The 27035-nt window shown below is 34.1% G+C and overlaps 1 protein-coding gene and 1 long non-coding RNA gene across 2 annotated transcripts in view; one reads left to right on the plus strand and one right to left on the minus strand.

Moving 5' to 3' along the window:
• The window catches only part of LOC122411878 (titin homolog), a 1333995-nt gene that overhangs the window by 1303067 nt on the left and 3893 nt on the right, over positions 1 to 27035 (plus strand). The gene's annotated exons all lie outside the window — the stretch shown is intronic.
• On the minus strand, positions 23587 to 24738 carry LOC122411893 (uncharacterized). Its single transcript, XR_006261253.1, has 3 exons — positions 24454 to 24738; positions 24167 to 24359; positions 23587 to 23966 (listed from the first exon to the last, which is right to left on the minus strand). It is a non-coding gene; the product is annotated as an uncharacterized lncRNA (long non-coding RNA).

Genomic DNA, 27035 nt, shown 5'->3' on the forward strand with positions numbered 1-27035 from the left:
TTTCTATGGAATTTTTTTTATAGAATTATTTTTTTTTATGGAATAATTTTTTCTATGGAATTTTTTTTTTGGTGGATTTTTATTGTTATATAATTTCGTGATTTATAAATTTTTTTCTTAATTGTTGTGTTGAAAAGTTTTTTTATGGAATAGTTTTTTCTATGGAATTTTTTTTATAGAATTATTTTTTTTATGGAATAATTTTTTTTATGGAATTTTTATTTTTGTATAATGTCATCAACGAACAAGGAACCATCAATGTACTTGTCCCAACCTTTTTTTCCCTAGGGGAATTTTCACGGTTTGATATCACGTCTTTTTTTCTCAAGAATTCTTCATTCTTGGTTTGGTGGCTATAGGATTTGAGTTTATTCTGTTAGTATATTTTTTAAGATTAAGATTATTATTCTGTTTGTAGTTATTTTTTATGATTATATACTCATGATGAAGGTATGATATGAATATTGCGAACTCTTTTCCGCACCACCACAGGGGTAAAGTTCCAGGCGCGTTTTTTTTAACGTGGTTTCCCCGAGAGGCCTAATCCACATCTCATCGCTTGTAAACTCGTTTCTTATTCTACCGTAGCTGGACCATCTCTGCACGATGATACGAGTAACGACTAGTGTCACCAATAAGATTTGAGTTGACATGCTACAAAAAACAATGAAAACTAAAGATGAATCTTGATGCTGGCTAGAGTATCAGCGGTTTTTAAAAATCGTATTTACCTAGCTACCACAGCTGGAGTTATATTTCATCAAATGAGTGAGTTGGTGAACTTTAAGCACAATTTATCGTCCAATGAGAAACGTGGCTCTGCAATTCAAGGCTAAATTGGTCAGTGTCTTTCTTCCTTATCCCTGTACCAAACACGTCAACTGATAAGTGTTCTAGTGAACTGAAAATGTAAAAAGGAGAACCTGCGCAGTTGAATGTGTTTATGCGTTATACAATGAAAGTATAGACCTTATATTTGTACGTTAGTAAAAAGAAAATATATAAAACGTACTAGCAATTATTTTCCGAACGATATGTTTAATTTACTCTCTCATCAAAAAAAATATATAAGAATCTTTGGCATTAACAGGCCATGTTCTCTTTTTAATTGTTGCATCATCAACGTTTATCCAAGATGAACGGCCATGTCTGATCATGCAGGTATAGTGGCCTGTGGTGACATGTTCACCATGATGAAGTATCTCGCTCATAACTTTAAATGTATGTCCGCATAGTTTTATCTTAGAGCTAGGGACTGCCTTGATTTTACACTGTTTTTTTGTTATTTTACCCATTTTTTCATTAACTACCGGTAATGCTAATACAATTACCAATATCTTTGACACTGAGCTCAAAGAGTATCGTACATTCCTTGTCATTGCAGAACAATTGTCGCAAGGAATATCAGCTGATTTCCATTCTGCTAAATTTCGATCAATTACTTCTTGGAGCGTTAATGTTGTTTTCGTGTTAATCAAGAGACTCGGTAGAGTCTCGGGACAAGTACATTGACAGCCCTGTCGTCTGCTGGCCCGAGGCTCTCGCCGAGTCTATACTTTCTCTGAATAAAATGATTCGCGGTGGCGGGGGTAAAATTGGCATGTGATTTTATTGAATTACGAAGCTCAGGAGCCATTTAGCAACTTGAAAATTGAAGTTTAAGCCAATTGAGTAATTCTCTTTCGATTCCGCCCTAAATCAGCATGATCGGTGTTGTAATTGCTGACAAAAAACTTTGCACGGGCTCAACATTATGCAAAAGTTACCAACACATTTAAGAATTTATGCGTCTGTATTTATAAACACCATCAAAGGCACTTTGATGCTCTCGAGTTTCTGATTCGTTGGATCTGAAGACATCCATTTTTAGACGTTGTGATTGGTTGTTGAAATTAGTTGTTGATGATTGGAAATCTGCCGTCAACTTCAGAACGTAGCACACGGCGCAGCACAGCTGGTAACAGCAGTCATAAATTCGACCGATATACATATATATATGTACAAACCATGTGTCAGTTTTTGATCGTATGAACAGAGTTTCGACATTACGAAGTGCGTGCGGGATCAATAAAAAAATAATTTTCATCATCTAAAGAAGTGCATATTACTATTTATTTTGTTATTTGTGATATATTAAACCGGTATCAAAGCGGCCGCGTAAATGTAGTCTGTGATGTGTGTGTGTGAAAAAGAATATAAAAAATGCGCGATGCATATATGTCAACGAAACTTTTCAAGATTTCATTATTTCGTTCGATTGGAAATAAGTGTTAACTGAAATAATGCTTCAATTAAACCAGAGTACGAGAAATATTGTCCAGTGCGAATATATTGTCAGTGGCGTGGTTATATATCATGTGTACATAGGTTATATATACGAATAAATAGAACAAAAATACACGCAACTGTTAGAATGATATTAGAAACTTTAATTGAATAAATATTTTCTAATTTATTTCTTGTGTCGTCATTATTTTTAAACATCCCCATATTTTGCTTGATATTCAGTTTGGCTCTGCCCTCTCCGATCCTTGTTTTCACCCGCTCAGTTTGCAGCGGATCGATTCATATTATTAATTCGTTCCCTAATATGTGTTCTATGATTTTCTACTCCTTCATGATGATTGTGGTAACATGATTCGAGAGGTTTCTAACCATGATCTTGAATTGCACATTTTGTAAATCAGATTTAAAAAAAAATAATCTGGTCTTGGTATAGTGTGTAGTTATTCTTTTCCCATTAGGTCTGTCGAGTGATAAATTTGGAAACATTTCCAGAAAGCCTTTGGTTGCTTTTTTTGCTAATGATATGAAAAGTCGTATCTTAGGAATGCGGTATGCAAACACAAATTTTGATAACAAAACGTATAGAATGACATGTATGTTGAGTATTTCCACTTTGCAAACTACAAATATGGAATTATTATAAAAAAAATTCATTCCGATAAGTCTACTGTTGCTCAGTTTTGGATGCGATCAAATATGATGCTTACCAACATCCCCAGAAACTTACAGAATTGCTGAATGCAATGTGCGCTATGTCATTTTAATGTAACATCATGACAGGTTCAAGGGCAGACTTGTGACGAAATATTTTCACTACAATTTTTACGAAAAATTGGTCTTTTATGGTGGAAACCAACTTTATAAGCCGAACATCATACCTAGGGAAAATAAGATTGGGAAAAGTACATTGATGGTCCCTTATTTGCTGATAATTTCATGAAAAAGATTATCCCACAAAAAATGTTCGTATGAGAATGGAATCTATAAAAATGTACTAAGCAAATAATTCATAGAAATTTATACTAAAATCCTATAACCGTCATAACATAAATGAGGAACTTTTGAGAAAAAAGGCAAGGCATCAAACCATAAACTTCCCCTAGGGAAAAAAAGGTTGGGACAAGTACATTGATGGTCTCTTGTTTCTGGATGACATAGAAAAAAGATTTAGAACCAGGAAAAAAATTCTATAGAAATAATAATCGAAAAATTGAAAAGTTCAAAAAAGTTCAACAAAAATAAAAAAACAATCGAAAAAATTCTGTAAAGAAAAATAAAAAATTTTCAAAAAAATTCATAAATATTGAAGACATTGAAAAATGTACTATCCAAGTTACATGTAGTATAAAAATGTATGTCATCAATTGGAGGCCAAGTTTTTATTGATAATTTGGAATATTTATCGAACAAATTGGAAACTTTAATGAAATTCACGATAATTATTTTCGAGAAAAAAGTTAATGAAACAAAAGTCATAACGGAAGTTACGTGCAGTACTAAAATGTATTATATCAATTCGAGGTCAAGTATTTATCAGTTATTCGAAATATAATCTCCGGCGACAAATGAGCATTGAGAATCCTTGTCGGGCTCACAACGTTTTATCAAAATTACTAAAAAGTTATTGGAAATAAAATCATTAAAAATTCACATGAAAGTCATTCGTTACTTCAACAAGGTACACACTTTAAAGAATCGATTCCCCTCCGACTTTCAGGATCCCCTGGTATTATTCACAACATTCAACTTCGATTGGATCGGTACAAATTATGTTCAAATACGTATTAAACGTACTTGTCCGGCCCATCACTTTTTATTCAAATTGCTCATTCGAAAACAAATCAGGGCTGTTCTATAATGACAAATATAATAAAATGGATAGAAATAAAAATAAGATCTCCAATTAATTTGAACTTGATTGTTCGCAAGTTCGTATAGCAATATCCACTTCTCATTTTCTTCAGTGAACCAATGAAAATGAGAAATAATCAGGCGCATTACTAGAAATTTTCGAACCTACTCAGCCATGCAATGTTTTTTTTCTATAGTCACGTACACATTTTGATAAATATCACTAGTCGAGTACGACACGTGGATTCCTGGAATTTGGCGAAAAATGATTTTGTTGTGAATTATGACTCCATATAATATAAATAGATTAATCAACTTCATCTTTCATTTTAGTTTCATTTTGACAAGAGCGATTCGAAGGAAAATTATTTTCTCGGGAATTACTGTTCCTTAATATTAACACATGCATTAACTTCGTTTTTGATTTGTTTTCGAATGAGCAATTTGAATAAAAAGTGATGGGCCGGACAAGTACGTTTAAGACGTATTTGAACATAATTTGTACCGATCCAATCGAAGTTGAATGTTGTGAGTAATACCAGGGGATCCTGAAAGTCGGAGGGGAATCGATTCTTTAAAGTGTGTACCTTGTTGAAGTAACGAATGACTTTCATGTGAATTTTTAATGATTTTATTTCCAATAACTTTTTAGTAATTTTGATAAAACGTTGTGAGCCCGACAAGGATTCTCAATGCTCATTTGTCGCCGGAGATTATATTTCGAATAACTGATAAATACTTGACCTCGAATTGATATAATACATTTTAGTACTGCACGTAACTTCCGTTATGACTTTTGTTTCATTAACTTTTTTCTCGAAAATAATTATCGTGAATTTCATTAAAGTTTCCAATTTGTTCGATAAATATTCCAAATTATCAATAAAAACTTGGCCTCCAATTGATGACATACATTTTTATACTACATGTAACTTGGATAGTACATTTTTCAATGTCTTCAATATTTATGAATTTTTTTGAAAATTTTTTATTTTTCTTTACAGAATTTTTTCGATTGTTTTTTATTTTTGTTGAACTTTTTTGAACTTTTCAATTTTTCGTTTATTATTTTTATAGAATTTTTTTCCTGGTTCTAAATCTTTTTTCTATGTCATCCAGAAACAAGAGACCATCAATGTACTTGTCCCAACCTTTTTTTCCCTAGGGGAAGTTTATGGTTTTAAACACATCTATGGTTAAAAAATTTCTAAATTCCTCCGTTAAAGTTGTCGTATACCCGCAGGATTTGCAAACAACTTTTTTCAAAAGTTTATATTGAACAAGGTTTTTGATCGATGGCACGACTTGACATAGAGCATCAAAGAAATCTGATGCATCTTGTTGAATGGGTTGAACGAATTTGTCACCAATAAACTTTCGCACTTCATTTAAAGCGAATGGGGGGTTATTCTTTGTTTTATTAATCTCCAATGCAATCGACAGAGGTCGACAATCGTTCGCTTTCTGAACCGATTTCACAATGGGGTCACAGCTGAAAATACATTGAATGACAGTATTAGCATAACAAGATATGCCATCAGAGTTCAAAAATCCGGTAATGGAAGAATTTTCCTGCCGATGACATGTTTCGCTGTCTTGTATTTGCACATCGGTCATTCCTTTAGGCACGGCCCAAATGACATCGCGTGTTTTAGGTCCCCGAGTGTCTGGAACCTTTAGGTCGCCAAGATCGGGTCGATACAAATTCCTCAACCTATTGTACTCACCAATACATAAACGATTAGCATGAACCGAATATGGGTCGAAGTTTATTAAATGTAAGCCATTAAGAGACGTAACTCGCGACAAACCTACATAAATTTGGCCACAGCTGAATATCGTGTTCCCACAATCCATGACAAAACATTTTAGACTCAATCCTTGACTTTTGTGGAATGAAATGGCATAACTAACACACAAAGGAAATTGTTTCCTAATTACGTATACACCGTCAATCACTTCGAATTTAATGCTCACACGCTCTATATCATATTGCGCACCATTTGCGAGTTTAATTGTGACTCTCTCAATTGAATTCTTATTCAATGACTCGGAAACTGAAAGTACCTCGCCAATTGTTCCATTTACGAGACCTACTGTTACATCGATATTCCGCCGAAGCATAACTTTGGCACCGATTTTTATGGGGATCACCCTAGCGAGCCCTGCAGTTTGACTTATGTCATCTTCCCACCGTTGTAAAATCTTTATAACCCTAGTCTTGACTGATGGTTTATCGATTAAATCTTCAGCTATTAAATTAATTTCTGGTGACGGAATCCGATCTAACATTGCCTCATTTAACACATCACACATTCGATTTGTGGGCATCAAGCAAACTACATCGGTTGCTAATGTACTTATATAATCCCACAATTCTCTAATTCTATCAGGAATATTTGAAGATAGCAATTCAATTTTTCTAGACTCCAACATTTGTATACTTTCGGTATCTATATAACCCAAGCGTATTTTTGAGAGCATTTCTCGATAAGATGAATCATTTTTTTGACGCATGTTGATTGATAGTTCGTCATATTTGAATAAATTACCCCACAAATTTGTGCTGCACAATGAACCAATCAATTTTTCAACCTTCTCTTTCGAAAGTTTCATGAACACTGGTTCTTCTCGAACAGGTGGTAATTGTAAAAGATCGCCAAAAACTATGATATGTTTTTTACCAAACCAACCATCTTCAACATCAGTGGTGTTAAAAATTTCTGTTAGTCTCAGATGAATGTACATTAAAGTGATATTTGAGACCATGGATATTTCGTCAATAATTATAAGATCAACGTTCTTCAAATTAACTCTAATGACCTCTAAAGCTGCATCGGACAGCTCCTTATATTTTGGCGTTTTATTATGTTCAACGGGCAATTGGAACAACCTATGTAAAGTTAATCCATCTATGTTAAAAGCAGCAATCCCAGTGGGAGCGGTAACAGCCGATTCCTTACCTTTTATTTGTTTGAGGCAACAGGTTATGGTTTTTATTAAGAAACTTTTGCCCGTTCCGCCCTCTCCGCTCACGTACAAACGTAATATTTCATCAGAATCCATCGTGCTGGTAACCAAATCAAACACACGTTTCTGGTCTTCGTTCAATTCTGCAATCATTTCTCTAATATTGAGATCTTTATGAGCTTCATTCGCGCCTAAATTGACGAAATCTTTCATCGCTTCATCTGCTTCGATGGGATCACATCCTCGTGGAATATTATCAGAAACGGGATGATTTTCTTGGTCTTTTTCCATTTCATCCATTTTTTGCTGTATCAATTCTTTCATTTCCTTCGTGTTTTTGGCAATTTCCGCTAAACGCTCGTGATATTCTGCGGCCATTGGCAATTTAGCATGTACTGAAAAATACGACGCAGTATATGTCTCTTCACCGTTTTTAAGCTCGGCCACACATCGCCATGGCTGGAATAATAACAACAACGAGTGAAAGTAATTTTCAGGGTTCGTCATGGGATCATAATGATAATGATTAATCAAATATCCGCGTTCGCGTTTCCGTAGATACGAGCATGGTTTAAGTTTATAAAATACAACGTCTTTCCGTTGAGGCATGGCTTTTACAATGTCATACCACTTTGCGTAATCGTAAAGACATACATCGTTCAATTCAATTGGTCTATTTGGATAATTTTCAATCAAACCTTCGTAGAAAATATCCGTAGATTCTGCGTCCATGGTCTCTATTACTTTGCGGGGTTTCACTCGCCTACTTCTGACAATATTGATATCAACCCACCTTATTACAGTGTCTGGATCCGTCATAAACAACGGATACCCCAATAATCTATCGGCTGCTACAAGTGCACCACATTCTCGATGGTTCAATGCACGTATTCCAATATTCCATAGCTTACTGGCTACAGATTTCGTACTGTTAATTTGTTCAAAAGTTTCCCCGACATGCGTTTTTTCTGATTTCGACAAATACTTGGTAAGATACCAAGCCAGCGCCGACGATTTTTCTCCTACAAATGAAATATCCATATTACCCTCCCAGGCTGTCAAAACAGCAGGGTTGTAGTTATTTATATTAACTTCGTCAAGACTACGAGGATTATCATACAATTGGCATTTAGACTTTAACTTTCGCCGTCCAGCAATGGATGTTTGAACATCTCTGATAATCCACTCGTTAGTGACCGGTTTCGGAAATGCAAATCGACAAACTTTACGACTACTACCCTTATCTTTTACTCCTACTGATTTGCTACGCATACAGTAGGAATTGTGATGATGATATTGATGGGTAGTAACTCTACGATACAACATGGGTGAAATATCAGGATTCGGTATTCTGCAAGTCACATACGTTTTGATGAATTCAGAGACTTCTTCTTTCGAGTTTTTTCCGAGAACAGGGGCACCCTCTATCCATATAAGAAAATGGAAATGTACCATACCTCTTCCCTGATATTCTCTCCTTATAACAAAATGTATAATTTTTCCGATGGGATGGTCATCTGATTCGAGGAATTTTACCATTGCTTTGAATTCATTATCAATGAATATTGCAGCTGATATGGGATCGGCAGCTATGAGTTCGCTCATTGATTTTCCGCTTCCAACTGAGGGGTTCCTTTCTCGTAAAAATTCGGAAAGTCTATCCCATTGCCATTCACTCGGGCTCAATGTAAAAAACCACGTTGGAGGTCCATAATAAAAGAGCATGCAATTCAAATCACTACGCGGTTTTTTCCAATACTGTTCGGTATTCGGAAGTTTAGAAAATATTGTTGATAAATTTCCTTCCAGCTCCCCTTTTCTCAATTGATCCAAGTAAGAAGCAGAAGTATATCGCACGCGTCCATCGGTAACGTTAAGTTTATGATATATACCACTCGATAATTGTCGAATAGTTTGAGCATTCAAAAGGAAAAACAAGTATTGTTGATTTAACCGAAATTGATTGTTTCGTGACAAAATTCGGACTTTAGCATATTCAAATGAGGAAAGATGGACAGGCCTTTCTTCATATTCTCCATTAACACCATTAGGATATTCGCACGGAAAACATAATAAATCCAACAACTTATATCGGTTATCTAATGGTTCAGCGTGAACCTTTAACATCTGATAAAGTTCTGTGGGAGTTTTATTCTCCTTCGGAGCGTGCATTCTTTGAATAGTGTACTGTTCATAATAACAATCAGATGGTGTCATTTGCGTCAACAAAGCTGCTGCGCGGCCATCGATTTTCTTGTTTACACCTACTTTTTGAATACCGTCCCCTTGTTTCTTTTGTTTTTCTCGTCCAGCAAGCTTAATATCTGGGTCATCAACATCTTCATCACTGTCACATTCTTGGGATATTTGGAATTCAGTTTCACGTAAATCCGCGTCCAGCAAATCTGAATATCGCTCTGGTAAATTTATTTCACCGTATAGGATATTGTGTTCTTTCAGAGTCAAAAGGGCGCGAAATACTTTTTGTTTGTTCACAATCGATTCCCAAACTTTTTTATTCTTAGTTGGAACGCCACGTACTAACATGTATAGTTCATGATCTGAATTAATTGCTTTGGTCGGAGGACAAATTTTTTCCAATGTTTTTTCTAACGGTAAAGGCAAGTGGAAAGCTCGCCCCTGAGCTTTAACTAACATTTTTCGGTGTGGTATATTTTTTTTGTGTACAGTACCCATCTTCACTACTGTTTGAAATACTTTTGCCCTCTGGATCAAAATTTTTTCAAATTCATTCAAATCTTTAAGTGGAGCAGGTGTAGGTTGAACGTATAAATTATTAAGAACGCATGTGGGAGGTATAACACCAGCTCGGAGCTTGGTTAAACAATACTGACAAATATAATCTGAATCACAGTCTTTATGACTAGCAGCAAAGAGTTTTAAATCTTCCCAAATCTTTCCAATTGGAACGACGCGTAAGTTGTCGAGTTTCCTAACATCGGTCAAGCAACAAAGCTTTTGACACGAAAGGCAAGGAAAACGTGGTAATTTAGAAGCTTTTTTTTGAAAAGATTTGAATGCGTCTGCATACTTGTTAAGTATTGCATCTTCGTCTAATAGTATTTCGTCTGTATATTGGAAATGTGTTGCATTTCCTTTTGCTTCTTCTGCGAATTTTTGCAATTTTTCAACATCCGTCACATTCAAAACCATATCAATTTCCACCACTTTTTGGAGCAATGCTGATACGGTATAAAATAATCGCTTCATCCGCCTCACTTGTGGAAAATGTGGTGCTAAGAATTCTAAAGACAACAACAATGATTCACAGAGAGAAGGCTGCATATAGCATGCTTGACTATGACCCAACATATTATCAGTGTGTTTCACTGTACATTTGCGAATTTTAGGCAAAGCTGTTTTCAATCTACGCATAGGAATATCACGCATGATGATCAGAAACTTCTCAAGCTTATTCAAAATAATATCGTCCGGAACTCTGCAATGCTCAGAACATTCCCATGTCTGATACCTGCGGCGGGTCTTTTTTGTAACGATCAATGGGAGCACATTTGTTGCTTTAGATTCGATATTCAAAGCAATAGGCTCGGTGAATTTCTGGGGATAAACGTAAGCAGTTTCCTCATAGAAAGGTTCAGACCGTGCTGTATGCTTTCTAATCGAGCCGCATAGAGCAACTATTCGACTATTAATATCAGAATTCGATACGGCTGATAGAAGCGTTAAACAAATTTCAGCTCTACGTTTCAATTTTTGCAGCGCTAGTCTGAGAGCGAAAATCTTTTTACCTCTGTATCTTAAATTCCATTTAATAATACGCTCAGCTTCGAGAAGACATTCATGGACCGAATGCGGATATAATTTTTTCATCAATCGATTAACGTACTCTCTTCTATGATTCGACATTTTTATGGTATCATTGGTTTCACGAATTCGGTAATACTTCCGGGACAATTGTTTGGCCTTTTGCAATTTTAGTTTTATATGACTGCGCTGTTGAATTTGCTGGTGATCTTCCTTATTAGCATGGAACTTGATAGACGTTCGAGCTAAAAGTTTTGAGCGTTTTGTGGGGTTCTCGACCGTCGTATCCACTGAAATAGGAGCATTTCGTTTTTTACTCTCATTTGTCAAAATAATTGTTTTTTTAATATTTTGCCGAGATCTAGTTGAAAGCAGGAGTTTCGACTGTTCCTGAGGAATTTCGAATACCCTATTGATAGGCATTACAGTTTGATACTGTTTTCCACGACCAATAGTGTTAACCTGATTATTTTCCAGTAGAGTGCCATTGCGATTTAAATGTTTTGAAACTTTGTGATGATCCCCAACCTCAACATCACTTACAAACGAATTCTCATAACCTTTTTCACAGCCAGTTAATTTCGCTGGCACTATTTTTTTTGGTACAGCAAATACCTGTGAATTGTGATAAGAATACGTTTTTTCCTCCTCTACTTCACGCAATCTTGATACTTGACAGGTTTTCATTAAATGGAAAAGGTTTAACTCGCAAAGAGGAAGATTTCCCTCCATATTAGCTCGCTCTCGATTCACAGTATTTTCGTTCACACAACCGTAAGATTTGGTTCTGTTTACTTCTTGATAGTCTTGAGAAAGCTTACTTCTTTGGCGTCGAATTTTTTTGCTAACGCGTGCTGATTTCGTTTTTGTAAGTGTTCTAACGAGCATATTCTAATAGAATCTCCCTCGCTAACTATTCGTGGAAAATGACTGATTTTCCCTGTGTCAAATATATTTAATAAATGTTCGCGCATGTTCCTTACATCATATTCTATTTCCTCCGGCTTCACACCGAAAAAAAGTGATATTGCAAAAGCAATGGCGAATACGCCACAGTCATTCGAATTTGGTTGGTTTGTAACGACTGGAAATTTAACGGGACGCCGATCAAATGGATATTCCGGAAACAGACATTTTAGATACGTTTTGTGATTTTTGTGCAACTTTTTTTTGTTGAGAGAATCATAAATGAAAATGTTGTGGGTATCGTAATAAGAACACACCCAATGCCCTCCTGTATTGTTAGGTCCGTCTGCGCTATGCAATATTTGAATAAATTTACGATCAGCGCTTTGTGCTTCAATATTATCAGGCAATTGCACTTTCCACGTTTCTTGCATAACAAATCCGGAATCTGAATGGTCTGCTAGAAGTCGACCAAAAGTGTCGATGTGATCCCCAGTGAGCCACTGACCTTTAGCTACAATGTTTCGATCGTCGATTTTCAATTTACTCAAAATCATCTTTGATATGAATGTTCAGTCAACCACAAATAGCAAATTTCCGTACAGTGTCCCCGTAGCAGCTGTCGATATAGCGCAAGTAGCAGCTTTCAGTAAAGCGCACGTAGCAGCTTTCAGTATAGCGCACATAGAAGCTTTTAATACAATGCACGTAGCAGCTTTTAATATAGCGCACGTAGCAGCTTCCAGTATATCGTACGTATCAGCTTTTGATATAGCGCACGTAGCAGCTTTTAATATAGCGCACGCAGCAGCTTTCAATATAGCGCACGTAGCAGCTTTCAATATATAATGTAGCGCACGTAGCAGCTTTCAATATAGCGCACGTAGCAGCTTTCAATATAGCGCACGTAGCAGCTTTCAGTATAGCACCTGAAGCAGCTTTTAATATAGCGCTTGAAGCAGCTATCAAAAAAAGGTAAAGAAACAGGAAGGAGGAAAGAGAGAAGGGAAAGAAAGGGGAAAAAATGTCTCCGAGGAATATCTCCAGACGTGGGGAAAACCTGTAAAGAAAAAAATCAAAGCTGTCAGAGGTGAGTTCAACAAAACCTAGAATACAGTGTTTTTGTATTCTTTCTTTTGTTGAACTGAAATCGTGGCGTATACACTACCACTACTTGTGGTAAATGATCGGGGGAATCGGCAAACTTAACTCGGAGTAATTTTCTTGGTGTTATATATATAAGCGATGTATGCCACTTCAGCCAGTAAAATTTCACAAATAATTGTGAGAAATCAAATTACTTTATTGTATTGAAGATTATTCGATGAATGTCGAAATTTTTTAAAAAGTTTCTGACGTTCTTTCTCGTTGATTATCATTTTTCAACATTTTTCCATTCCAATGGCTGTATCTTTGGCAGGATTAGCCCTGAAATGAACGTTCGGCTTGCTCAATAAAATCTAAATTAATTGTTTTTGAGAAGGCCATAAAAAAACACTCATTTTCGTTTTTTACAAATTTAAATATGTAAAATCCTACCAAATATACAGCCATTTCAATGGAACAATGTTCAAAAATGGTAATATTTCGGGAAAAATATCCATCGAAAACAATAAAGTTATGAATCGAAATTGTAGAAAGATGAACTCTCTTTAAGTTCGTTGTCACTGATTTATGCGTTATAAATAAAATTGAAAGAGATGCTGCCATTTTTCCATTTTGACGATTTTTTATTTACATTTATGTATAAAAATATCGACCTCAAACGATAAAATGTACGAAAAACTATTGTGAAGTTTTGGATTCTAAAAAAGTTGTTTTCCTCCACTTATGCGCTAACAATGGTAATTGAGACTATGCGATTTTTCAATTCAGGTCATTTTCGGTTCAGATACATCTCTATAAATATTCAATCCTGACGATTCAGTACGAAATGCGGAATTGTGAGAAATTGAATACCAAACACGTTTGTTCTTATCAGCTTATACGCTGAAAGTGGTTCATTTTATTAAGAAAAATTGGGGAGGTTTGAATTTAATACGAATTTTGTTATGTATTGGAATTGAAATCCGTATTCCATAAATGCAATCCATGAATTTGTCAATGTATCTTAGTTTATTAATCAATAAGTTTTGTCACCTGCCATAGTACTTTTATTAATAAGTTTTGTCACCCGCCATGAATAAAAAAGGAATGAGCACTTGGTATATGTAAGAGTAGCTATAAAGCATTCCGCTGCAAACTTTTTGATCATTGATCTATCGGTGATAGAGAGAGGTTTCTACTATCGGTGATAGAGAGAGGTTTCTATATACTACTTTTGCTAAAAAGATTTTGACTCTCCTTCATGTAGAAATTAATTTGATTTATATAATGATCCTGCGCATTAATTAATAAGGACGGAAAAAACAAATCTATTGAATAGAAACGATGGAGTTTCAATGTAAATCACATGACTTTTAACTCATTGAAAATAACCAGAAATATTACGAAAAACTATAAATCGTCTGTGGTCAAATGTTCCACTTTCAGAAAGATTCAGAAGAAAACGTATATAAAGAATTTTTATTTTGTTTATAAATGAGTTTTGTGATCGGTCCCTAAAAAAAAGTGAATGAGCATTCAATGCACGGGACAACAGGTATGAAGCATTCCGCTGTAATCTTTTTTTTGATTATGGACTCATTGGTGATGGAGCAGGTTTTATACTTTTTTATACTTTTGCTATGAAAGTTGTAATCGATATTAAAAAATAAAAACAATATTTAACTCTCCTTCATATAGAAATCTGTTTGATTAATGCTAGAACCCTGTTCATTAGCAAAGACTGAATAAACAAACATTGTATTGGATCGGTGTGATGAAGCGTTTCAATAATGTAAATTGCATGACTATACTAATTCATTGAAGACAGAAGTGTTATATTCTGTCCATTGAACCAGGAAAAGTTCTGATATTCTGTCCATTGAATATAAAGAATTTTCAGTTCATTTATAAATGAGTTTTACCATTGGTCTCTAAAAGAAAGTGAATGAGCACTCAATGTATGGGACAACAGCGATGAAGCATTCCGCTGTAATCTTTTTTTTATTATGGACTCATTGATGATGGAGCAAGTTTTATACTTTTTCATACTTTTGCTATATAAAAATTGTAATCGATATGAGTGTGAAGAAGCGTTTCATTGTAAATTGCATGAGAGTTGATTCATTGAAGACAGGAGTTTTTTAATATTAATATTTTGTCTATTGAACAAGTAAAAGTTTTGACTTTCTGTCCATTGAACTTGTAAAAGTTCTAATATTTTATCTATTAAACCAGAAAAAGTCTTATATCCTGAATACTATACATATTAGGGTGGCCCTTAATATGGGTAAAAAAAAAAATTGATCGCGCCGCCCCCCAAAACGGTTCCAAATGATAAAAAAAAAAATCTACGAAAAGCCGTAGCTATGTCCGGTAAGAGGAAGACGTGCCTGTAAGCATGAACTTGGTTTTAAATATCAATTTTTCTGCATGATTTAGTAATTTTTTAAAATGTTGTATTTCAGTGAAAAATGGTCGTATCGAGGTCTAATAAAACGCATTTTGAAGCTTCAAGTTTCTAATTTCAAGATCTTATGACGAAAAAAATGCAGAGCTACATGTTTTGCACAATTTTGAGAAAAAGTGCGAGAAAAAAACAGCAAATTTTTATGCTTTTTTATCAATTCCATAAGCGTAGATTTATTTTTTTCAACTAAGCCATGGTATGGACCGGATAACTGGTTTATTAAGCTTCAATTTGCTTTTTCTAAAACTTGTGTAGGACCATTTTTTGCTGAGATGTTGAACTTTGAATGAAGAACTCTTTTGTCTTTGATCGACGATATCTCAGCAACCGATGGTCACACAGGAAATTCAAGGGCAGTTCTGAAAATTGGAATGAATGTCTTACAAGGTTCCGTTGCAATCTTGAAGATGAATTTTTTATTCCATCCTTGTCGTGAATTTAAAAAAATAGGAAAAAAAAGGTAATTTATGGTTTTTCAGAAGCCCTCAATGTTGGAAGCCTTAAGTAAAACAATCAATTTTCATCAAAAACTTTTGGAATTTTTTTTTGTATATTTCAACCTTATTTATGGGAAAAATGTAGATAAAACTTAGAAATTTATTTTTTTTTCATTTTTGCCATGATCATGACTCGTTTAACGTAAAAAACGTGACCCTTAAATTTGATTAATGTTTGATCGGTTGCAACGAAGAAACGATTGGTTAGATCGAAATGTAACTTCGCAGGGGTTTGGGGGTATATTCAGCTGTAAATGGCATACTCAACATCAGTCATTTCATGTATATTTGAAATTTGGCTATTGACTTTCTGAAAAACCATAAATTACTTTTATATCCTATTTTTTTAAATTCACGACAAGGATGAAAGAAAAATTAAATCTTCAAGATTGCAACGGAATCTTGTAGGACATTCATTCCAGTTTTCAGAACTGCCCTTGAATTTCCTGTGCGACCATTGGTTGCCGAGATATCGTCGATCAAAGACAAAAGAGTTCTTCTTAATTCAAAGTTCACCATCTCAGCAAAAAATGGTCCTACCCAAGTTTTTAAAAAAGCAAATTGAATCTTAATAAACCAGCCATCCGGTCCATACCATGGCTTAGTTGAAAAAAATAAAAATCTACGCGTGTGGAATTGATAAAAAAGCATAAAAATTTGCTATTTTTTTCTCGCACTTTTTCTCAAAATTGCGCAGAACATGTAGCTCTGCATTTTCTTCATCATAAGATCTTGAAAATAGAAACCTGAAACTTCGAAATGCGTTTTTTTAGACCTCGATACGACCATTTTTCACTGAAATAAAACGTTTTAAAAAATTACTAAATCATGCAGAAAAATTGATATTTAAATCCAAGTTCATGCTTACAGGCACGTCTTCCTCTTACCGGACATAGCTACGGCTTTGCGTAGATTTTTTTTTTATCATTTGGAACCGTTTTGGGGGGCGGCGCGATCAATTTTTTTTTTACCCATATTAAGGGCCACCCTAATACATATACAATTTTTATAATCAGATCCAGAAGAAAATGTATGTTAATCGGATTCAGAAGAAAATGTATGTAAAAAGAATTTTCATTTCATTTGTAAATGAGTTTTGCCATTGGTCTCTAACAAAAAGTGAATGAGCACTCAATATATGGGACAACGGCGATGAAGCATTCCGCTGTAATCTTTTTTTTTTTTTATGGACTCATTGATGATGGAGCAGGATTTATACTTTTTCATACTTTTGCTATATAAAAATTGTAATCGATATGAGTGTGAAGAAGCGTTTCATTGTAAATTGCATGAGTGTTGATTCATTGATGACAGAAGTTTTTTAATATTAATATTTTGTCAATTGAACAAGTAAGAGTTTTGACTTTCTGTCCATTGAACTTGTAAAAGTTCTAATATTTTATCCATAAAACCAGAAAAAGTCTTATATCCTGAATACTATACCAGAAGAAAATGTATGTTAATCAGATTCAGAAGAAAATGTATGTAAAAAGAATTTTCAGTTCATTTGTAAATGAGTTTTGCCATTGGTCTCTAAAAGAAAGTGAATGAGCACTCAATGTATGGAACGACAGCGATGAAGCATTCCGCTGTAATCTTTTTTTTTATTATGGACTCATTGATGATGGAGCAGGGTTTATACTTTTTCATACTTTTGCTATATAAAAATTGTAATCGATATGAGTGTGAAGAAGCGTTTCATTGTAAATTGCATGAGTGTTGATTCATTGAAGACAGAAGTTTTTTAATATTAATATTTTGTCTATTGAACAAGTAAAAGTTTTGACTTTCTGTCCATTGAACTTGTAAAAGTTCTAATATTTTATCCATTAAACCAGAAAAAGTCTTATATCCTGAATACTATACCAGAAGAAAATGTATGTTAATCAGATTCAGAAGAAAATGTATGTAAAAAGAATTTTCATTTCATTTGTGAATGAGTTTTGCCATTGGTCTCTAAAAGTAAGTGAATGAGCACTCAATGTATGGGACAACAGCGATGAAGCATTCCGCTGTAATCTTTTTTTTTTATTATGGACTCATTGATGATGGAGCAGGATTTATACTTTTTCATACTTTTGCTATATAAAAATTGTAATCGATATGAGTGTGAAGAAGCGTTTCATTGTAAATTGCATGAGTGTTGATTCATTGATGACAGAAGTTTTTTAGTATTAATATTTTGTCCATTGAACAAGTAAAAGTTTTGACTTTCTGTCCATTGAACTTGTAAAAGTTTTAATATTTTATCCATTAAACCAGAAAAAGTCTTATATCCTGAATACTATACATATACGATTTTTATAATCAGATCCAGAAGAAAATGTATGTTAATCAGATTCAGAAGAAAATGTATGTAAAAGAATTTTTCGTTCATTTGTAAATGAGTTTTGCCATTGGTCTCTAAAAGAAAGTGAATGAGCACTCAATGTATGGGACAACAGCAATGAAGCATTCCGCTGTAATCTTTTTTTTTTTATTATGGACTCATTGATGATGGAGCAGGTTTATACTTTTTCATACTTTTGCTATATAAAAATTGTAATCGATATGAGTGTGAAGAAGCGCTTTATTGTAAATTGCAGGAGTGTTTATTCAAATGAAAATGTATAATATACAACAGCGATGAAGCATTCCACTGTAATCTTTTTTTTTATTATGGACTCATTGATGATGGAGCAGGTTTTATACTTTTTCACACTTTTGCTATATAAAAATTGTAATCGATATGAGTGTGAAGAAGCATTTCATTGTAAATTGCATGAGTGTTGATTCATTGAAGACAGAAGTTTTTTAATAAATATTTTGTCCATTGAACAAGTAAAAGCTTTGATTTTCTGTCCATTGAACTTGTAAAAGTTCTAATATTTTGTCCATTCAACCAGAAAAAGTTTTATATCCTGAATAACTATATATGTTCCATTTTTGTAATCAGATTCAGAAGAAAATGTATATAAAGAATTTTCAGTTCATTTATAAATGAGTTTTGTTATCGGTCTCTAAAAAAAAAAGTGAATTCAATGCATGGGACAACAGCTATGAAGCATTCCACTGTAATTTTTTTTTTGATTATCGACTCATTGGTGATGGAGCAGGTTTTATTCTTTTTTATACTTTTGCTATGAAAGTTGTAATCGATATTAAAAAAGAAAAGCAATTATTTAACTTCATATAGAAATCTGTTCGATTAATGTTAGAACCCTGTTCATTAGCAAAGACTGAAAAAAACAAACATTGTATTGGATCGGTTTGATGAAGCGTTTCAATAATGTAAGTTGCATGACTACTAATTCATTGAAGACAAAAGTGTTATATTCTGTCCATTGGACCAGGAAAAGTTCTGATATTCTGTCCATATTAAACCAGTAAAAGTTTTATATCATGAATATTATAAAAATTTGGTTGGATATTCCATTTTTAGAATCCGGTGTAAAGAGAATGTACAAATAAGGAATCTTATCATTACCTTTGATTGGTGAAAGAATAAATTACATTGAAAGTTAACAGATGGTTCGAACACCTCTGATATTTCCTCTCCAAAGATTTATTACCGCTGGGATACAGATGAAGTCAGAGTACCTACAAATGAGTAATATTATTTTCTCACATATTCAGAGATAAATGAAACCTCAAAAAACTCTACATAAATTCGTTTGTGCACAAATAAACTTCACTATCTCCTTGTACAGTGCCAGCAAGATCCTTTTTTTAATTCATTTTGCAAAATATAACGAAACACTTTTCATATTTTTTTATGTTTATGGTATACGCTATGAATAAACGAACATATTTATGGTATCACTATGAATAAACGAACGGTGTCCATGAATTTTTTTCATATCAAGCCTCATGAAAATCGAAGAAAATATTCAAATCACCGAAAGATTTTACGCAATAAAGGTAGATAGTGAAATTTCAGAACCACTGAAAACTTACTGTTTACAATAGAATTGTCAGAAAAAAAAATTCTCGTACATTTAAGTGCAACTCTACGTGATTGTCTATAAAATTTCGTTAATCACTTGATGATAAAAATCACTTTCACTTGTATTTTTTCGTACCAAATAGTGGAATTTCGGAACCACTGAAAACTTACTGCTTTACAATGGAATTATCAGAAAAAAAAAATTCTCGTACATTTCAGTGCAACTCTACGTGATTGTCTATAAAATTTCGTTAATCACTTGATGATAAAAATCACTTTCACTTGTATTTTTTCGTACCAAATTATGAATTCGGACACCGTTTGATATAGAAAAAAGTAATAGTAAATAACGATTCACATAAGTACTCACGAATTATCTATTCAAAACCGTGCACATTATCAAATAAATAGCCTCACGATGAATCGGAACTGATAGGGACGAAACCACGTTTCACTCCTGATTGGTGTCTATGTATAAATCGATGAGTTCCAAATGGAAAAAAATTGATTGAAGATTAATTTTAATGAAAATAAGAAATTATTATTCCCGAAAGTGAGGAAAATACTTACATGAGTTATTAACACTGGATAACACTGGATGTTATAATAAACAAATTAGCCATGGCATAAAAACTTCTATTGAGGGACATATTTTAGTTCAAACTTTTTCCGATAGGCCGCTACCTATCAAAAATGTACAACTGACATCGGGTTGAAGAACTGACTTGAGATCAAAAATTTTTTTTTTTAATTCAGTGATAAATAAATTTCCACACATTGCGCAGAAACCAATCAATTTTCTGGTATTCATGCACAATCTGGAAGAAAATATGTTTTGCCGTTTTCCGTGCTGTGGTCTCGGTGGAATTATGATTGGGTACAAGCGCCCTCTGCACTATATCGTTGAGTATTTCAATTTCGGTGCTCTATTCCGACTTTTTATTTTTTTTTCAACGCTAACTGTTTGACGGTGTTATTAGTTCCATTAACGTATTAGTTTAATAATATCAACACTAAATAAGTTAAAAAATTGAAAAAGTCGCAATAGAAGGGTCAAGTTTGAGTAGCCGTCGTAATCAACCACACCGCCCTCAGGTGGTTCGTGTCGAAATCATAAATGAGGTTACGACGACTGCTTATTTGACTATGTTCAATCGATATTGGAAAGCTTTTTAATTGACAGGAAGATTAATCTATCTAATTTATGAATAAGCGAAAAAACCAAGAGAATCGTTGTGAACGGAGCGCCCCTCCGCGGCTTGTTTTGAAATCATAGAAAAGATATGAATTTTCATAACGCGTATGGATGAAATTTTCCATGAGATAAAAAAAAATAACAGTTTAACGGCCATTTTCTCCGACGCGCTTCAAACTCAATCCAATTTTTTTTTATGAATTTTCATAACGCGTATGGATGAAATTTCCCATGAGATAAAAAAATAACAGTCTAACGGCCATTTTCTCCGACGCGCTTCAAACTCAATCCAATTTTTTTCATATAGTTTCGACATTGGATGAATGAACCGAGTTCAAACTTAGATTAACGTTGGAGAAAACGGGTTTGAGGATTCGTGATTCGTCGGGATTAATAGAATTCAAGTTTCAGGAATGAGTATGCTGTTTAAGGATATGTGAGAACTTGTTTATTACTAAAGCCTAATGTAGCTTCTTAACCATGAACAAACTCATTTCAACCGTGGTTTTTTCTTTTTAGAATTATTAAAGAAACCAGATAAACACGAATCGTAACATGAACGGAATTTACGAAAGTAATTAACGTGAAGTATGGTAGAGATGAAGCAAAAGAGGGGTAGTACGTAAAAGTAAAAAGTAACGCTAATAATTAAACAAGAAATTAATAAACATAAGTATAGAGGACATACGTGACCGAATGAAAACGGGGAATTCCCGCCGTGGGCCGACTTTACTAACTACTATTACCGACCGACAGTAACTTTCTGAGTTATTCACGAAATATATAAAAATAACTCCGTTCTAATTAGAAAGCACTCATATGGCCGGTTTCTCCGACGTGATTTAAGGAAGTTAACGCGAATCTAATGGAAATCGAAAATTCCAACTTTAAGATTTGACATTTTGAAATATGCTAGAAATATACACCATGCGTCTATTCCCGGAATTATTAGAGGATCTACCATCTAGTTATCGAGAAATCAATGAACAAAAATTACATTTTTCGAAGAGTTATACATAGGCTCTTATGACAGGTACACTCCCTGTGTGATGATTTGAATTTAATGTAATAGGATCCTTCCAACTTTGAAGAGTCAAAAACGAAAATAAGAAAGTAGAATGTTTTTAGAGACCAATGATGTCCTAAAAAACCCTTGTTACCGTTGAAAATAACTTGGGAATGGAAAAAGAAAAAACACTTTTTGAGGTTAACGAGTAATAGCGGCATAAACAGCGGAAGTTTCGACAATCCCATGAGCCAGCTGGTTTAAAATATAGACATGCATACGCATATAAATAGAAGATAGCTGTTGTCACATTTTGCTTGACGACTTTACTACGAAAGTTTTTAACCGCTATCATAATATTCAAAATTTATCAATCTTAACAAATAAGTTACACATAATTTTAATAATTGCGAGAATAAATTTTAATTGTTTTTTTGATCATCAAGAGAGCAAAAAAGTTCAATTGCTTTTTTGAATCACAAGTAACGCAAGATCTTCCTTAAACTCAGTTCATTTTTTTTTCATCTAGTTTCGAAATAGGATGAACCGAGTTCAAACTAAGATTAACGTTGGAGAAAACGGGCAATAATGTAATAATATGGGGAAAAATGTTAGTTTCCGTGTACATACTTGTCTTGCTTAATATGAAAAAGTTAAAGCACCCTCTGTGGTTGGTGTTAGAATTGTAATAAACCCCAAACGCCCTCAGGTGGCTGACGTCAAACTCATGAGCGAAGCTGTCACTGCTTCTTTTAAACACATTACAAATGGAAATGTAAGTGTGTAAATATAACTCGCAAAGTATTAATATTCCTAAACTATCGTTTTGCTTCATTTGTCATGCAAATGTGGATAATGAAACACCATTGGGTATTTCGGCCTAACTTTTTTTACTGCTGCTATCTAGTGGCGTCACAGAAAATCGTCGAAAGTACTGCCATCTCGTGAAAGAAAGAGTTAATCTTGTTTAAACAGTTAAACATTTAACCGTTGACAAGAAAACGATCATTCGACGAACACCTGTTGCTAAGAAAAGACGTAAGTATTTTTTCACTTTTGGGGTTTGCAAATGGCGTTTTTATTTACTGATGGTTAATAAATAAAATGTTCGGTATTATTACCGTAGTTATAAGAAACTGGCAAATTGAAATGATTTTTTTTTTCAATTGCAGAAAATGGAAAACTTAAATGCCGCTGAGGTTCAGGAGCTCAATGTCGTCGAGGGCGGCAATAATAATGAAGACGTGGAAGCTCCACCACAGGATCCACCGGTGCCACCAGCACCTGCTGCGAGGCAGGCACCTGGCCCGCAGGAGGATAATAATAGACCCATGAATCGTAAGTAAAACGAGCTCGGGATTATTACTTCCTTTTCTTTTCGGCTCAGATTTATGAAAATTGTGAACTATTCCAGGGCGAGGCACTCAGGCTGGCTGGAGAGCTCGCGAGAATTTGGAACTCCAGTATTTACAGCGCCTACAAATGCTCGCCTCGCAAGCTTTGGCCAGGCATATATTACGAGCCAGGCGAGGTCGTAGGGCATGGGGTCGTCGTGGGAACTGGCGTGGCCATGGTGATCAAGGTGGTCAATGAAAAATTTCAATAAAAGAATTAAATTCTATAAAGATGTTTTTATTTATTTCATACTGAAGTATAGCTCCGTCAATGAACTGTTCAAGACCGGTGCTATTTCCGATTCCTTTTTCCTACAATTTTCTTCATATGCGCTCTATTTTTTCACTTTTACCTTTTCCAAAATTTCTTTTCAACGTTCTAACAAAGACTTGATTCACTTGAGTGTTTAAAATTGCAACACTGAGGATTGATTTGTTCTGCTGGGTGGGAAAAATTGTTCAATCCACCACTTTCTAGTTCTTTGCTTTTATACCATGAAAGCCGCTGCTGCAATCAAAGCTGAATTCTCTTCAGCGTCAAATTCATCCACTGCGATTTCATCTGTAGACGTGTTTGCGTATTTTGGACATCACAATCTGCAGATTGAAATAAAATATTGAATCATTGAAAGAAAAACAACTGCAAAAGAGTTGAGGACTTCGATATTGACTTTTATCATCTGAATTTTTCTTTTTTTTTCAAAGAAAAAGAATAAAAAGTAGAATATTATGTTTGTTTGAAAACTATTGCCTTTTCCAAAAGATATTTTTGACATTCTAGCGATGACTTGATTCACCTGAGTGTCCAAATTGCAGCACTCAGGATGACTGTTCCGCTGAATGGAAAAATTTGTTTAATACACCGCTTTGTATGTAGTTCTTGGCCTTCACCATGGAAGCCGCTGCTAGGAATCAAAGCTGATTCTCTTTAATCTCAACTTGATTTACTGACATTTCCTCCATAGACATGTTTGCGCCTGTTATATTGCACTGCAGAGATATAACAGAAATTATTTTGAAAAAATGTTTGTCGGCTGTTCAAATTTCATGAAAAAATCATGATGAAAAAATTGCTGCCCCTTACATCTTTCACTGGATTTTTCTTTGTTGAGCGCCGGAAGAAATCTGCGACGTAACATCAAAGTTGTTACGTAACCGTCAGTACGAGTTTGCTCAATCACTCGAGTTAGCCATTGACGGATTTCTGGATAAGCCCCCATGAATGATTCCAAAACTACGTTAGCTTCTCGTTCGCTAATAGCAAGAGTTTCTGCAAGAGTCCTTGTTTCCATACCGTATATCACACCGTAGCACAATTGTTTTGTTTTCTGACGCATGTTATCGTCGATCTGGACCGTTGAGAATGCCTTTTTAACTAAAAAAGTTGAATTATACAAACAATTTTTTTTTCATTTTTCCCTAATGATCAGTGGAAAAATTGGATTTAATCGAAATAACTCGTTTGGAAACCCGGGAAATAAAAAAAATTATTCTTTAATTTGATTTTCTGCACTTTTCTTACATAATCAAAAAAATTTTATGTGAAAAATGTTTTTTTAAATACAAAAGTTGAATTATAGAAACAAATTTTTTTCATTTTTCCTTAATGGACAATTGAAAAAATGGATTGAATGAAAATAACTCATTCAGAAATACTTATTACAATTCCGGGAAATAAAAAAATGTAATTAATCTTTAATTTCATTTTCCGGACTTTTCTTACATATATCAAATATTATGTGAAAAATGTTTTTTTAACATTGGAGACGCTCCAGCTCCGTCTTCCTCTTTCTTTTCTGCTCATGTCTTTTTTTTGACGATCCCGTTCCTACTTCGTCACTGTTACCAATAAGGAAAAAATATATCAATTATGATCGAGGTGAAATTAGTTATTTCACTGATATTCTTTATTTAATTCCCATTAAAATCATTATCAAAGTTAACACATTGAGGAAAGCATATGCCCGAAGTATTTACCTAACAATTTCCACTCCACGCTCCGACATTGCGAGCAGATCTGTTCTCGCTGCCAACCCGATTCCAAAGAATGAGTCGCTGTAACAAACATTCATTTCCAACTCACTCAAGAAAAGAGAAGTAATAATAATGTTTGCATATGTAGTTCCAGTTGTATTTCATTCAAAAGTAAGGACTCGAAAATACTTGTATTACAAAAATTTAGAATGCTTAACATTTATACTTTTCAGAAAATATCGAAATCTAGTAAATTGAAAAAAGTGAAGTAATTAAATTTCAATCCGTTATTCTACAGTGCTATCAGTTCGAAAATAATGAAATATTTTCTTACGGACTTTGTGTCCGTATTTTTTTTTTATTATGAAATTTTCGAAAAAGGATTGATTTCTTCCGACGAATTTTCGCAAATAATCTCGACGACGCTGTCCTTGAATTTTTTCGTATAAAGTCGGGAGCAGTTTGTCGATGTCCCGCAAACCAATTCTGCTACCGGTCTCCGCAACATCGTCCAAAATTTCCACGAGCCCAACAATGAGACGCCCAAGCATTTCAGGCATATCCGCAACGTTTTTTTCGTATTTTGTAATGACGCCACGAATATAACCCGTCATTTTCGATGGCGGAATGACGATTGTAGAAAGCGAAGAATCTGTTTCGTTCATTTGTTTTTTTATATTAACAACCACAATATCATCTATAATGCTGAAGTTTGTAACGATGTAAAGGGACGAAATGATTCAAACAAAACCAACGTGGATGTAAGTGTAATGATGGTGATTCCGTTTGAATAATTTTGTGGTTTTACATCAATACAAACCTCAGCGTTACAGATTTTAGATTGCCAATAGAAAAAAACGAATAAACGTATTGTGAACAGATTCTTAGATTTCTTTAGTCATGATTTCACCGAAAAAATGACTCGATATATTTGCGGCGTGGTTACGCAATACGAAAAGAATATTCCAAATATGCCGTTGAAGTTTTTGAGAAGGATGCGGAAAAACATTAGGGTGCTTAAAAAAAATCGATTTTTTTTTTCGTGGGCCGAAGAGGGATGTTAGTACATGTAAAAAAAGTGACTTTCCCAAAATTTGAGATTAAAAAAAAAATATTTAGCGGTCCCTCAAACGACTTTTCTATGTTTTTTCCTATTTTGAGGAAAATCATCATGGAAAAAGTCTTAAAAAGTCATGAAACGTTATGTAAACATAAAATGCACTTTCTTTGTTGAATAAGTGAAATATTGTGAACATAAAATACATTGGAATAATGCGCTGAACATCAGTATACTACACAATTTCATTGCAAAATTATGTTATATGTTTTTTAGGGTGCTTAAAAAAAAATCGATTTTTTTTTTTTCGTGGGCCGAAGAGGGATGTTAGTACATATAAAAAAAGTGACTTTCCCAAACTTTGAGATTAAAAAAAAAATATTTAGCGGTCCCACAAACGATTTTTCTATGTTTTTTCCTATTTTGAGGAAAATCGTCATGGAAAAAGTCTTAAAAAGTCATGAAACGTTATGCAAACATGCACTTTCTTTGTTGAATAAGTGAAATATTGTGAGCGTAAAATACATTGAAATAATGCGCTGAACATGTGTATTCCAGTATACTACGCAATATTCCAGTATACTACGCTCGGAAATAATTTTTCTCTGCGCTGAATATGAAGCATATTTTTCCCA

The sequence above is a fragment of the Venturia canescens genome, chromosome 6 (genome assembly GCF_019457755.1).
Source record: "Venturia canescens isolate UGA chromosome 6, ASM1945775v1, whole genome shotgun sequence".
Taxonomy (NCBI): domain Eukaryota; kingdom Metazoa; phylum Arthropoda; class Insecta; order Hymenoptera; family Ichneumonidae; genus Venturia; species Venturia canescens.